The sequence below is a fragment of the Azolla caroliniana genome, unplaced genomic scaffold (assembly GCF_043228905.1).
Source record: "Azolla caroliniana isolate FFs.n. ecotype wild unplaced genomic scaffold, voAzoCaro1.0.p SCAF_1, whole genome shotgun sequence".
Lineage (NCBI taxonomy): Eukaryota > Viridiplantae > Streptophyta > Polypodiopsida > Salviniales > Salviniaceae > Azolla > Azolla caroliniana.
The window spans coordinates 21,200,203-21,212,644 of NW_028230436.1; positions in this window are offsets into that span (position 1 = coordinate 21,200,203).

Consider the following 12,442-nt stretch of genomic DNA (forward strand, 5'->3'; position numbering starts at 1 on the left):
AGTACCTAGCTTACGGATCCAGCTACGGGAAAGGCTGAACGAGAAGGAGTCGGAGGCAATAAGGTTGACAGCGTTGTGTGAGCTCGAGGAACAACGACTGGCCAGCATTCAACATTTAGAATTGGAGCAACGCAGATGGAAAGCATTTGTCAACCGACACAGGAAAGGTAACGAAAAAATGTTCGCAATCAGCAAACCAGTGTTAGTATTCCAAACTTGGATGGGGAAGATGCCAGGTAAACTACGGTTTAGATGGACCGGACCATATTGGCTAACACGGGAGTATAATGGTTCCTACCAGTTAGGGACACTTGCCGGCGAAGTGCTAGGCAAATGGGTCAACGGATTCCGGTTAAAGGCATATAGAGGACCGATGCCTAAGAACCCGTTTGAGCAAAGGACCGACGGCAACCACCAAGACGGCAGAGACGGCAAGCTGGGAACCGGAGAGAATGAGGCTGGTAAGGGTTCGAGAGGACCAACGGACAAGTAACGTCACACTAATAATAATAATAACGAAAAAAGAAAAAAAAGAAAAAAAAAACAATCATGCAAAAGCGAGGAATGAATGGATGAAAGAGCGTGGAGCGAAAAGGTACGTAGTGGGCATTTAAAGCACCACCACAGGACATAATGCTATTTTAAGTACGCGACATGCACACACTCGAAAAAGGCGCCAGAATGCACAGACAAAAACCATTGCGCGTAGAGACCCTCTACTTTCGCGAACCCAGGAGCACAGAAGCACCAAGACGTTGCAAGATCATCAGACGAGAACCTGCGCACATAGAACCCCCGCCTTCTGAACTCTCTCTTTCTCAACCCCACTCTCATCACCATCCATCCTCGCCACCGCAATCTGACCATGACACAGAGATGGACCCGCAAACGCTGTCGGAAGCCGCCAAGACATGGCTGAAGCAACACGGGCTCGAGGGCTTCTTGATGATGATGGAAGTACCGCCACACAAAGAAGCCGACAAAGTGATCAAGGAAATCGATACAGAGGTCATAACGGCAGAGGCGATTCGAGCGTTAACAGGCCTTCCGGAGGGAGGCATACTCACGATCGACAATCCAACCCCGGAGAAACTCATCAGGTATTTTGGTGAGTACTCACTAGGCAGCAAGGGCTACCGGACACAGGGCGGCGGAGATATGTTGTTCCGCGAGATTGCTCGTGTGCTCCACGAATACGGCCACGTGTACCCTAGACCCCGGAATCCACAACCGACCCTTGCTATTCTTCGTCCAAAATGTCCAGAATGCTTTGTTCGAGAGGCTCCAATGGTTCATCTGGAAGTGGTTGTTGTTGTTGTTGTTGTTGCTGCTCTGTTGCTGTCTGCTGCGGTGTGTCCGTTGGTGGTTGTTGCGGCTGCTCCTCCGTTTGTGGCTCTGACACCGGCGTCTCCGTCGTTGCTCCCTGCGTCGTAGTGGTTTCCGGTTGACTGGTTCCTGACAGGCCCTCAGCCGGCGACGGTTCCTCATCACTAAGGTTAATCGTTGCCGCTTCCCGTGCTTTTTCTTCCCGCACCCGGGACCGCTCGTAGCTTTCAAACTGGATTTGAGTGTCCAGCCTATCATCGTCCAGCTGAGCTACGAGCTGCCTGACCTGGGCCAGCTGTTCATCTGCCAGGACTTGGAAGTTGTCGGCCAGCTCGTCCCGTATGGCGGTGAAGTCTTCGGAAGTCAACGTATAACAATCATCTCCTTCCTTCCGCCGGTTTGCCACATCCGCCCGTAGCAACTGGAGTTCCGCCGCGTTTTGTGCCCACTTTGTCCACCATTTTACGGAGCTTTCATCAATCAAGTGTTTTGTCTGATTCAGCCATGCCCAGAGGATGGACTGAATCCGGCTCGTTCCCAATTGCGATTTGGTTTCCGCCGCTTGCCGTTCCTCCTTCAGTTGTTTGATGATTTTGACGTTGTCCTCCGCCTGAGCCTTGTAATGCGTCAATTGCCTTTGATATGTGCTTTGTAATTTCTGCAATACTATTGACGCTCTCTCTTTGTCTTCCTGCTGCTACCTCTGGAGCTCCATCCGGACCTTCTCCGCCTCGTCCAAGCGTCTTGTATTTTCTGCCCGTTCGTCGGCAATTGCCGTCGCGGCCCGATCAACTGCCTGCTGGAGCTCGGCCATCCGTTCTGTATGCTCCGTTTCCAGCCGTTTGTAGTCCCGGTGCAAGTGCTCAAAATCATCCGTCTTTTGCTTGAGCCGTGCGTTGATCTGACGACGGGCCCGGTCCTCGCGGTCCTTCTGCTAGCGGAGCTCTTCCTTTAGCCATTCAATCTCTGTTTCCGCCGTTTTCCGCAGCTTGTCCTTTTCTTGCAGCACTTTGTCTTTCTCCTCCTTTAGCCGGTCGTACGCTTGATGGCCTTTCCGGAGGCTCTCCTCTGCCCGACGGAGGTTCTCAGCAGTCTTCTTTAATTCGGCTTCGGCTGCCGTCTTCAATTCTCGTTCACGGCTCCTTAGCGCCTCTTGGGCGACAAGTTCATCTCTCAATTCCGCAAGCTCCTGGGCTTGCGCCGCATCTCTCGCCGGAACGGTTTCCGTTGCCGGGGTCTTATTGCTATGTACAGGTCGTTCCGTTTCTTTATTCTGTACACTTACCGGAGTCATCGGTGATTGGATCCGTATTTTGGCCATCTCTATCGTGACCTGATCCAAGTCTTTTTCAAGGCACCGGATTCTGGACCGGGCCGTCTCTAGTTGTTCGGTTGTGACGAGCAATTGTTCGCTTTACGCTCTTTCTTCCGCCTCAATATACCCCACTACTCCGACTATCTGTTCGCCTATCCACCGGAGCCACAGGCTACCGGTGCCTTGTTGTGCTTGAACGGAGGTATGACAGATGGGCTCACTTGTAGAGGGGTGGTCCTGCCTGGTCGCGCCGAGTTGCAGTTCCGTTTCTGCCCGTGGACCATCCTACTGTCCTGGTTCCCCTTGCGCTTCTTCTTGGCTGACCGAGGGAGGCTGCAGTGACCTTTCCGGCTCTGGCGGGATGGGACTCGCCGGTGTTGTCGGTGGTGCCGGGGCTTCTGTTTCCGGTTCCTTCCTTGGCGTGGGAGTCTCAGTATGGGGAGCCGGTGTTCCCTCCGTCAGAGGGTCCGAACGTTTCCCGGCTGTCTCAACGGTCCTTGCCGACGACCGTCGCTGGAGGTGCTCCGTAGGCTCCTCCTCTATTTCCTCCTCCTGAGCTCCGGCATTGAGTTTTGCCGCCAAGGGGTCCGCTTCTCGATTCACCGGTCGGCGGAGTGTGACCTTTATGGGCCGTGCCGGTGGTTCCTCCTGCGCCTCCGTTGGGCGCTTCCGGCTGCCGCTTCCTGCTGCCGCCTGTTCTGTATCCGCTGCCTTTCCCTTAGTGGCCTTAGAGGCCAATAGCTGTTGCCGTTTGGAAGCCGTCCTTGGGGTGCCGTCCGCCACTCTTCCTCGCTTCTTGGGTTGGATGGTCTGAACGGGTGGCACCAGCAAGGTGAGCCACTGCGTTACGGCGTGCCATATCCTTCGTCCGTCTCGGCCTTCTTTGCCGTCTTTGCCTCTGACGATCTCGATCGCGATTGCGTATGTGCATGTGCCGAAAGAGAAATGGAGGAAGTTGGACGCGAAAGCCGAGAAGTGTATCTTGGTCAGCTATGCATCCTGGTACTTGCCTCCGACTCCGGACCTCATCTCCAATCCGAGTTCTAACAATGAGGTCAGTGAGGCCGAGATGCCTCCGGATGAGCCTGAAATCGGGACCCGCGAAGAGAGTCCGATTTTGTTTTTGTTAAGCGGGCCGGATGGACGAATAAATCGGTTCAACCAGTTCGATGAAGAGCCAGCGAGTAGTGGAGACTCGGTCGTGCATTCCCCGCGTAGGCAGCCAAGGAGCCTTGGTGGTCTTGACTGGAATGTAGCTCTGTTATGCTTTCTGACCAAGCAGTCGAGACACTCAGATAATGGATGAAAAAGAAGCTCTACAGAAAATATAGGTCTTGCTTTTGCAAATAGTCTTGAGAAAATAAAAGCCTTAAGGTCTCTAATAATTCCTTCTATAATGGGTTCTCTAATCCCTTCATGCTACTTGGACTCAACCTTTTAATAGCTCTCAAAAGTGAAGGTAATAACAACTTGATAGCATACTCTCTATTAGCATCTTCATTTGCATCTGAAATGGCTGTCAACACGGGATGAAAAAATAGTGTAACAACATTTGCACAGAACATTTCTCCTGAGGTTGTAGCAACTCTTTCATTTCACAAGTTTACATTTGTGTTACTTGATGCATTCGACAAAAGAATAGAAACAATTTGACAAGCTATACAGAAATCTAATGGTTCCTTTGACACATGTCTTGTATTCCTCCCAGACTTTGTCATTGTCACAAACACACCAACCGCGGATTCGGATGGAGCAAGGATGATGGGTCTAAGAGTGCAGAACTTGAGAAGCTGGGAATGACACAAGAGCATGAAGACAGAGATGAAGAATGAGACAAGATGGAATGGAACAAGAATACTAGATTGATATGTCAATGACTGACGTTGAATCCCTTGAAAGGGATCAAGGAGGTTACAAGTATTTATACAAGTTCTGAGATTCAGTATCTCTAGAATATACTTGACAAATATCTCTAGAATATACCCGTCTAGAATACACCATAGAATATTTCTAGAATACACTAAAGGCTCTAGAATATTCTAGAATGTATATATACTAGAATATACAATAAAATACTTTACTATATTATACATGATCATATCTAGATGGTTGAGCATGATGTCTTGTAGATGTGAGGTTGCAGGTTCAATCTTCACTAACTACGCATTTGACGTCACTGTGTTGTGACATTATCCTCCCCTTTACAACCGCCTTTTCGAAAGCGTGGTGTAGGGGTGGACGGGGATTGGAGCAATGAGGGGCATGAGGAAGCATATGTTGTCCTCCTTAGCTGACTCTGGACCGTTGGAGTGTCTCTTCACTCTCAAGGTGAGTTCACACACTAGACCAAGTTGAGCTTGATTCTCAACAGTCGGCATACCGCCGACTTGTTCATATCCGACTAGAAACCGGGGGGTTGGGTCATAAAGACCTCTTCTTCAAGATCGCCTTGAAGAAATGCATTCTTCACGTCCATCTGGTGAAGATGCCACTCCCTTGCCGCAACAACTACCAGCACCACACGAACCATCGTCATCTTCGCTACCGGAGCGAAGGTCTCATCATAGTTGATTCCATGGGTATGTGCGTATCCCTTCGCCACTATCCGGGCCTTGTACCGGTTAACCGAACCGTCAACATTGTACTTTACCTTGTACACCCACTTACATCCGATCGGTTTATAGTGTCGGGGAGGGTCAACTAGGTCCCATGTGTCGTTGGCATCGCGTGCCCGCATTTCTTCCTTCATAGCGGTGTCGTGGCGTGGCTCGCCTAGAAGCGTAGCGTTGCGTAGACAAAAGATATCGTGAAAGTGAGGAAGGAATCACTGGGATTATGGACGGAAGAGACGAAAGAGTAGAGATAGATAAATAGTGATCAACAAGATATGACAAGATAGGATATAGAATGATATTTGAAGCAATAAAAGAGATTTATAATTATTTGATGAAAGAGTTACAAAAGTGGTTGTACACGTCGTTGAACCTCCGAACTTTGTCTTGCAAGGTAATCACTCTTCTCTTTCTTGATCGTAGACCACTACAATCTTCACTTCAATATTTTGATGAAGATAAGGCTCGAACTGCCTCCTTCTTGTTGAGAGTTGACCACCACGACCGCCAAGCTAGAGCTCCACCTTTATGTTAAACTTCTTCCCTTCTTTATCTATTTTTATGGTATCTCTTATGTAATACATAATTTGATTGATATCTCATACATATCTCCCTTTGATCTTCTCTTTCACCATTTAAATAGGTGCCCCCATGCATATGATGCATTGGAGGGTACAAGTCATGCATGTAGTGCATGTGATGCATGATCGCCATTTGGCGTTCATGCATTACATGTGATGCATGATAAACATCTCGCTCATTTAAGCTTTTATGTATGAAACAATATATGCAATAACAATAAACATGAAAATATAATCTTAAAGAGAAAGGGCCTAGCCTAATGGTAGGTGTGTTGACTTTGGTGTATGAGGTTGTGGGTTTGAGTCTCAAAATACTATTGAATATGACATACAACTTTATTTTTATATCATGAAGCAAATCCTTTATGTAATATAAAGTATGCTTTATTTTATGTATATTACTAGTATAGAGTAAATGGTAAGATTCGAGAGTCATAGGGTGGGGTTATTGGTTCAAGTCCTCTCTTGTTCGTGTAATATAATATAATATAATATATTTATATATATATATATATTATTTTTCTTTACATATATATCTAATATTATCATATGTGTTGTTAATATTATCTTTATATATAAAACATTATCAAATGTTATTTTAGTTACGTATTTATCTTATTGTAGATTTTTAATGTGAAGCTTTCGTACTTCACGACAGCGGCACGCCAATTTGTGTCCTTTGCCGCTTCTATGTAGCTCTTCGGCTCACGCACTTCTGCCACCTTGGTCATGTACGCATAGTGATGCGCCATGTACTCATTGTACCCGTACCGCCTCACGGGGGTTCTTCTGGCGGGAAGATCGGCGTAATCTATCGTTACCCGGTTTGAGGCCCTTCTTGGCCGGTTCGGACTTCGTTCCCAAAGATCCGCCTTCTTCCTTACCGGAGTCGGATTCGCTTCGATCTGAGTCAACATTGCCGGTTTCGTATTCTGGCATCTTCTTCTTCCCCTTCTCTTTGCACGTGAACCGTCTCCTCGGTTCCTTGCGCGGGGAGAGCACGGTAGAGTCTCCACTACTCGTCGGTTCCTCATCCCAACTTAGCTGCTCATTCAGTCCACTCAACCAAAACGATTCCGGACTCTCATCTAGAGTTTCGAACCCTTTGTCTTCTAACTGGATCGGTTCAAGCTCACTAGCCTCATCCTCCGGTATCGGGTCGGGGTCGGAAGTCGGAGCCGGTAAGGCATACCATGATGCCGTCTCATCAAACTCAACATCCCAGCTAACTCGGACTTGCTTCGTCCGGGGGTTATAACACTTATACCCCTTTTGCTCATGTGAGTACCCGACCAAGATGCATTTCTCTGACTTTGCATCCAACTTCCTCCGCTTCTCATCCGGCATATGCACATATGCAATGCTATCGAATATCTGAAGGTGTCTCAAATTCGGCTTGCGCCCGAAATATAGCTCATGCGAGGACACCTTGTCACCGATCCGGTTTTGGATGTAGACGGCCGTCCAGACCGCCTCCGCCTAGTAGAAATGGGGCATGCTCTTCTCCTCCAGCATTGCCCTTGCCGCGTCGACAATCGACCGGTTCTTCCTTTCGGCCACACCGTTTTTCTCCGGTGTGTATCTGCAGTTGAACTCTCTCCGAATTCCTTTTTGCTGCAAACTTAGAAAGACTTAGAAACTGTGCATCAGAGACGAATCCACAACCGACCCTTGCTATTCTTCGTCCAAAATGTCCAGAATGCTTCGACCATTATGTCACCACTTTGTATTCTAGCATTTAGTATGAGTCATAGAATCATATTCTATGACACATAACTTATGAGCTTTCACATTCCCCATGCTCCATGAGTCTTGTAGTTAATGAAGAGAGAGGGTAACTACATAAAGCACCCTCCTCCCACCTTGTATAATGTTGATTCTTTCTCCTTTGTTAATATACTTAACCTTGCGTATACTCTGTGTCTCTCTCTCTCTATCTCATTCACACACACAGTTCACACCTATTCCGCTTCACAAGGATTTATCTCTTGATTCTTTACATGGTATCAGAGCAATTTGGTAGCTCGATCTAGCCCATTCGCCTCATCGTGATCGTGTGTTGTGCTCCACGTCGACGACCAAGAACCGGCTCATCGCTATCGTAGCTTCACTACATAGCTCGCATTCGAAGAGAGAAGAAGAAGAAGAAGAAGAATTGACATAATGAATACTCAAATGGGAAGCGCTCTCCCTACCGAGAAGTTGGATCAAAACAACTTCACATCTTGGGAGTACAAGATGCACCAATACCTTGTCAGACAAGGTTATTGGAGCTACATCAAAGGAGCGCATGAAGACCGACCCGTTGAAGCGGCTCCCGCATACGCGACATGGGAGCAAGCCACAAGCCGCGTGATGTATTGCTTGGCGACATGTGTTCATGATCACATGCTCGGCTACATTCGCGAAGCCAAGATGCCGAAGGAAGCGTGGGAAAATCTACGAAAGATTTTCGCCGCCAACACGACCGCGAGGAAGCTTCAACTCCGCCAAGAGTTGAACAACATTCAACAAAGGGACATGTCCATCACGACATACACCTTGAAGATCAAGGAGCTTTGCGATTCGCTCGGCTCAATAAGCGTAAGTATAGATGATGATGAGATGGTGCAAATATGCCTCGGCGGCCTCGCACCACGGTTCGGCACGATGCGAACCGCCGTTCTAGCACGGGAGAAATCTCCCTCCTTCTTCGAGCTCCAATCAATGCTATTGGTCGAAGAAAACCACGTGCATACAAGGAGCAATGAGTCGGAAGGCCACATGCTCTACACGCACTCGAACGGAGGAAGAGGACGCGGACGATCGAGAGGAAGATTCGGCCAAGGACAAGGCGGACGAGGTCCGACCTACGATAACAACTCCCAATTTTGGCCGCAAAATGGAAGCCAACGAGGAACCTTTGCAAGAAGGGGGAGCTTCCACTCCGGCCCGAGCCGTCAAAACGCAACCGAATGCGGATATTGCGGAAAGCTCGGCCACCACGAAGAAGAGTGCCGAAAGAAGATGCGTGAATCGACTTCCACAAGCTGACAACTCACAAATTACGCGCACAATTCCGACTACGAAGAGTATAGCGGAAGGCACAACTCCGACTACGAGGATCGTGGCGGAATGTGCGCATACAACTCCGACCGTGGCGGAATGTTCATGATGAAACATAGAGCAAACTCTATGTCGGCCTCTACCTCAACTAGTGCCCTCAATCCGGAGGACGTATGGTTTGTTGACTCCGGAGCCTCAAACCATATGGCATCCCATAAAGAATGGTTTCTCGAACTTCGAGAGCCGGAGCGACCCGGTTATGTCGAAACCGGAGATGACACTACGCACCCGATTCGGCACATCAACAATGTTTCGTTCGGCAAAAGAGGTAAGCAAACATACATTAAAAATGTCTTGCATGTTCCCACCATCACGAAGAATTTGGTCTCGGTCGGCCAAATGGTTGAGCAAGGGATGCAAGTACGATTCGACCAAGAAGGGTGCTTCATCGAAAAAGAAGGCCGAATCATCGCACGTGGAAGAAGAGAGGGCCGGATGTTCATTCTCGATTCGCATGAGATGAAATCCGCCATGTTCGCGAAAAGCACGAAAGCCGACTCCGACATATGGCATAAGCGAATCGGCCACATCAATCTCAACAAACTCAAAGCAATGAAATCGAAAGGAGTCGTCGTCGGACTCCCGACATTCAAAGAGAAGGAGATTGAAGGTGTATGCGAAGCGTGCCAATTCGGCAAGCAACACCGACACCCATTTCCGAAGGAGCGGAACGTGAGCAAAGGCGTACTCGACGTAATTCATTCCGATGTATGGGGTCCGGCTCAAACGGCGACATTCGGTGGATGCCGCTATTACGTGCTCTTCATCGACGACTTTTCTAAGCACACTTGGATTTATCCGATGCGGCAAAAGAGCGAAGTGTTCGGACACTTCCAAAAATTCAAGAATGAAGTCGAGAAAGCCACGGGCCGACATGTACGTTGTCTTCGATCGGATGGCGGCAAGGAGTAATTCTCAGACGATTTCACAGCGTATCTCCGAAAGGAAGGAATTCGGCGAGAATTCACTTGCCGACACACTCCACAACAAAACGGGGTAGCCGAGTGCAAAAATCGGCACATCCTCGAAGTAGCGCAAGCAATGATGAATGAGAAGCATATGCCCAATTCAAATTGGGCCGAAGCTGCAAATACGGTCGTCTACCTAATGAACCAGTGCACAACATCCGACGTGCACGAGGTCACTCCGCACGAAAAAATCTTCGGAAAGAAGCCGAACCTATCACATGTTCGGATATTCGGCTCCATTGCGTACATGCACATACCCGACGAGAAGCGTCAAAATCTCGACCCGAAGTCGGAGAAATGTATCCTCGTAGGATACTCACTGGAGCAAAAGGGGTACAAGTGCTACAACCCCTCAACTCGAAAATCTCGAGTAAGTCGAGACGTCATTTTTTACGAGTCCGCATCATGGTACGCACTAAAGACAACTTCAACTCCGACTCCGCTCGACCCGGAATCCACCGAACAAGAGATAGAGGATGAAGATCGCCTTACGCGCATGTTCGAAGAAAGTCCGATCACGACCCGACTGAGCGGACCACAAGAGCCTTTGAGCAATCAAAGCACATCACGGCCTAGCCCGAAGATGGACAAAGGCAAGTCAAAAATGGCGGAATACGTAGACGATCACTTCGACGACGATGCATCGACTCACTCACTCGACTGTGAGTTCGGTAGCTTCGATGTACCAATTGGAGCTAAGAAAGCCCTCATCTCTGCAAATGAAAAGCTCCGTCGCTCCACCCGAGAAAAGAATCCGGTTAGCCGATTCGGCTACAATGACTACATGGCATCTCACTATGCCTTTATGATGAAGGTGGCGACAATACGTGAGCTGGAAACATTCTTCGAAGCAGCCAAGGATCCGCAATGGATTGAAGCCATGAACGAGGAGATGCAGGCACTACGCAAGAACGAGACGTGGGATCTCGTTCCCACCTCACCACACAAAAAGGCGATCGGATGCAGATGGATTTACAAAGTGAAGTACAACGTTGACGGCTTCGTCAACCGCTACAAAGCGCGACTCATAGCGAAAGGCTACGCCCAAACGCACGGAGTTGACTACGAGGAGACCTTTTCCCCGGTGGCAAAGATGATGACGGTACAGACCGTAATTGCGCTTGCCGCGGCGAAAGGGTGGCACCTCCATCAAATGGACGTCAAGAACGCCTTTCTACAAGGCGAATTAGAAGAGGAGGTGTACATGATACAACCACCCAGCTTCAAATCGCGCATTCATCCAAAAGCCGTATGCCAACTCAAGAAGCCACTCTACGGCCTCAAGCAAGCACCACGTGCTTGGCATTCAAAGATAATGCAATATCTTCGTCAAATTGGCTTTCGAATGTCGAAATCCGACAACACTCCCTCTACATACAAAACGATTCTAGAACCCGATTGTCAGCATCCTATACGTGGATGATCTGGTTATTCGAGGTGAGCATCTCGTCGAAATCAATAAAGTCAAATCCCTCCTTTCCGACAAGTTCGAGATGACGGACATGAAGGAGCTCCGCTACTTCCTCGGCATCGAGGTAATTCGGACTCCGGCCGGAATCATGATCTCTCAACGGCACTACATCCTCAACTTGTTATACAAGTTCGGCATGGCTGAGTGCAAATCCGTGGCAACCCCGCTCGATCGTAATCTCAAGCTAGATGCGAACTCCGGCACCAAAGCGTGTGAGCCGACTCAGTATCGGCAACTCCTCAGGAGTCTCATTTACCTCACGATCACTCGACCCGATCTCAGTTATCCGGTCGGTCTCCTTAGTCAATTCATGCAAACACCATGTGATACTCACTTGGATTGCGCTAAGTGAGTTCTACGGTACGTTGACGGGAACCCAACGTTCCTTATGCGCGACGCCCAGCCACAACCGAGCGTAGAATGATACACAGAAAACAGGGAATGAAACACGACACAAAGGAGAGGAAGATACACAGGAGGTTTACGTGGAAAACCCAAAGGGGGAAAAACCACGGCAGCCCACAGGCTGCAAACGGTCACTATGTGAGAATGTACAACAGTGAGTTCACTGAGGCAACGACCTCGTGCTCACAGATCTTCGCCACACGCGGCGGTTACAACAGAGGCAACGACCTCTTTCTCTCTCTCTCTCTGTACAACGTTACATACTCTCTCTTCTTCTTGCACCAACAAGAAAATGACAACAACCACAACTAAAAGTTTGCCCTAAGTCATATTTATACTAATATGACTTTTCGGCTATTTACAAATGTAGCCTCGATGGGCTCTCAGAAACATATTTACGAATATGTCTCTTCATCCGGTTCTCACCGGGTCTGTACCATCCGGCTCTCCGTAGCCGGGTACTCCTCATCTGGTTCATATCGGGCCTGCACCATCCGGCTCTCCGTAGCCGAGTACTCCTCATCCGGTTCATACCGGGTCTGCACCATCCGGCTCTCCGTAGCCGAGTACTCCTCATCCGGTTCATATCGGGCCTGCACCATCCGGCTCTCCGTAGCCGGGTACTCCTCATCCGGTTCATACCGGGCCTGCACCATCCG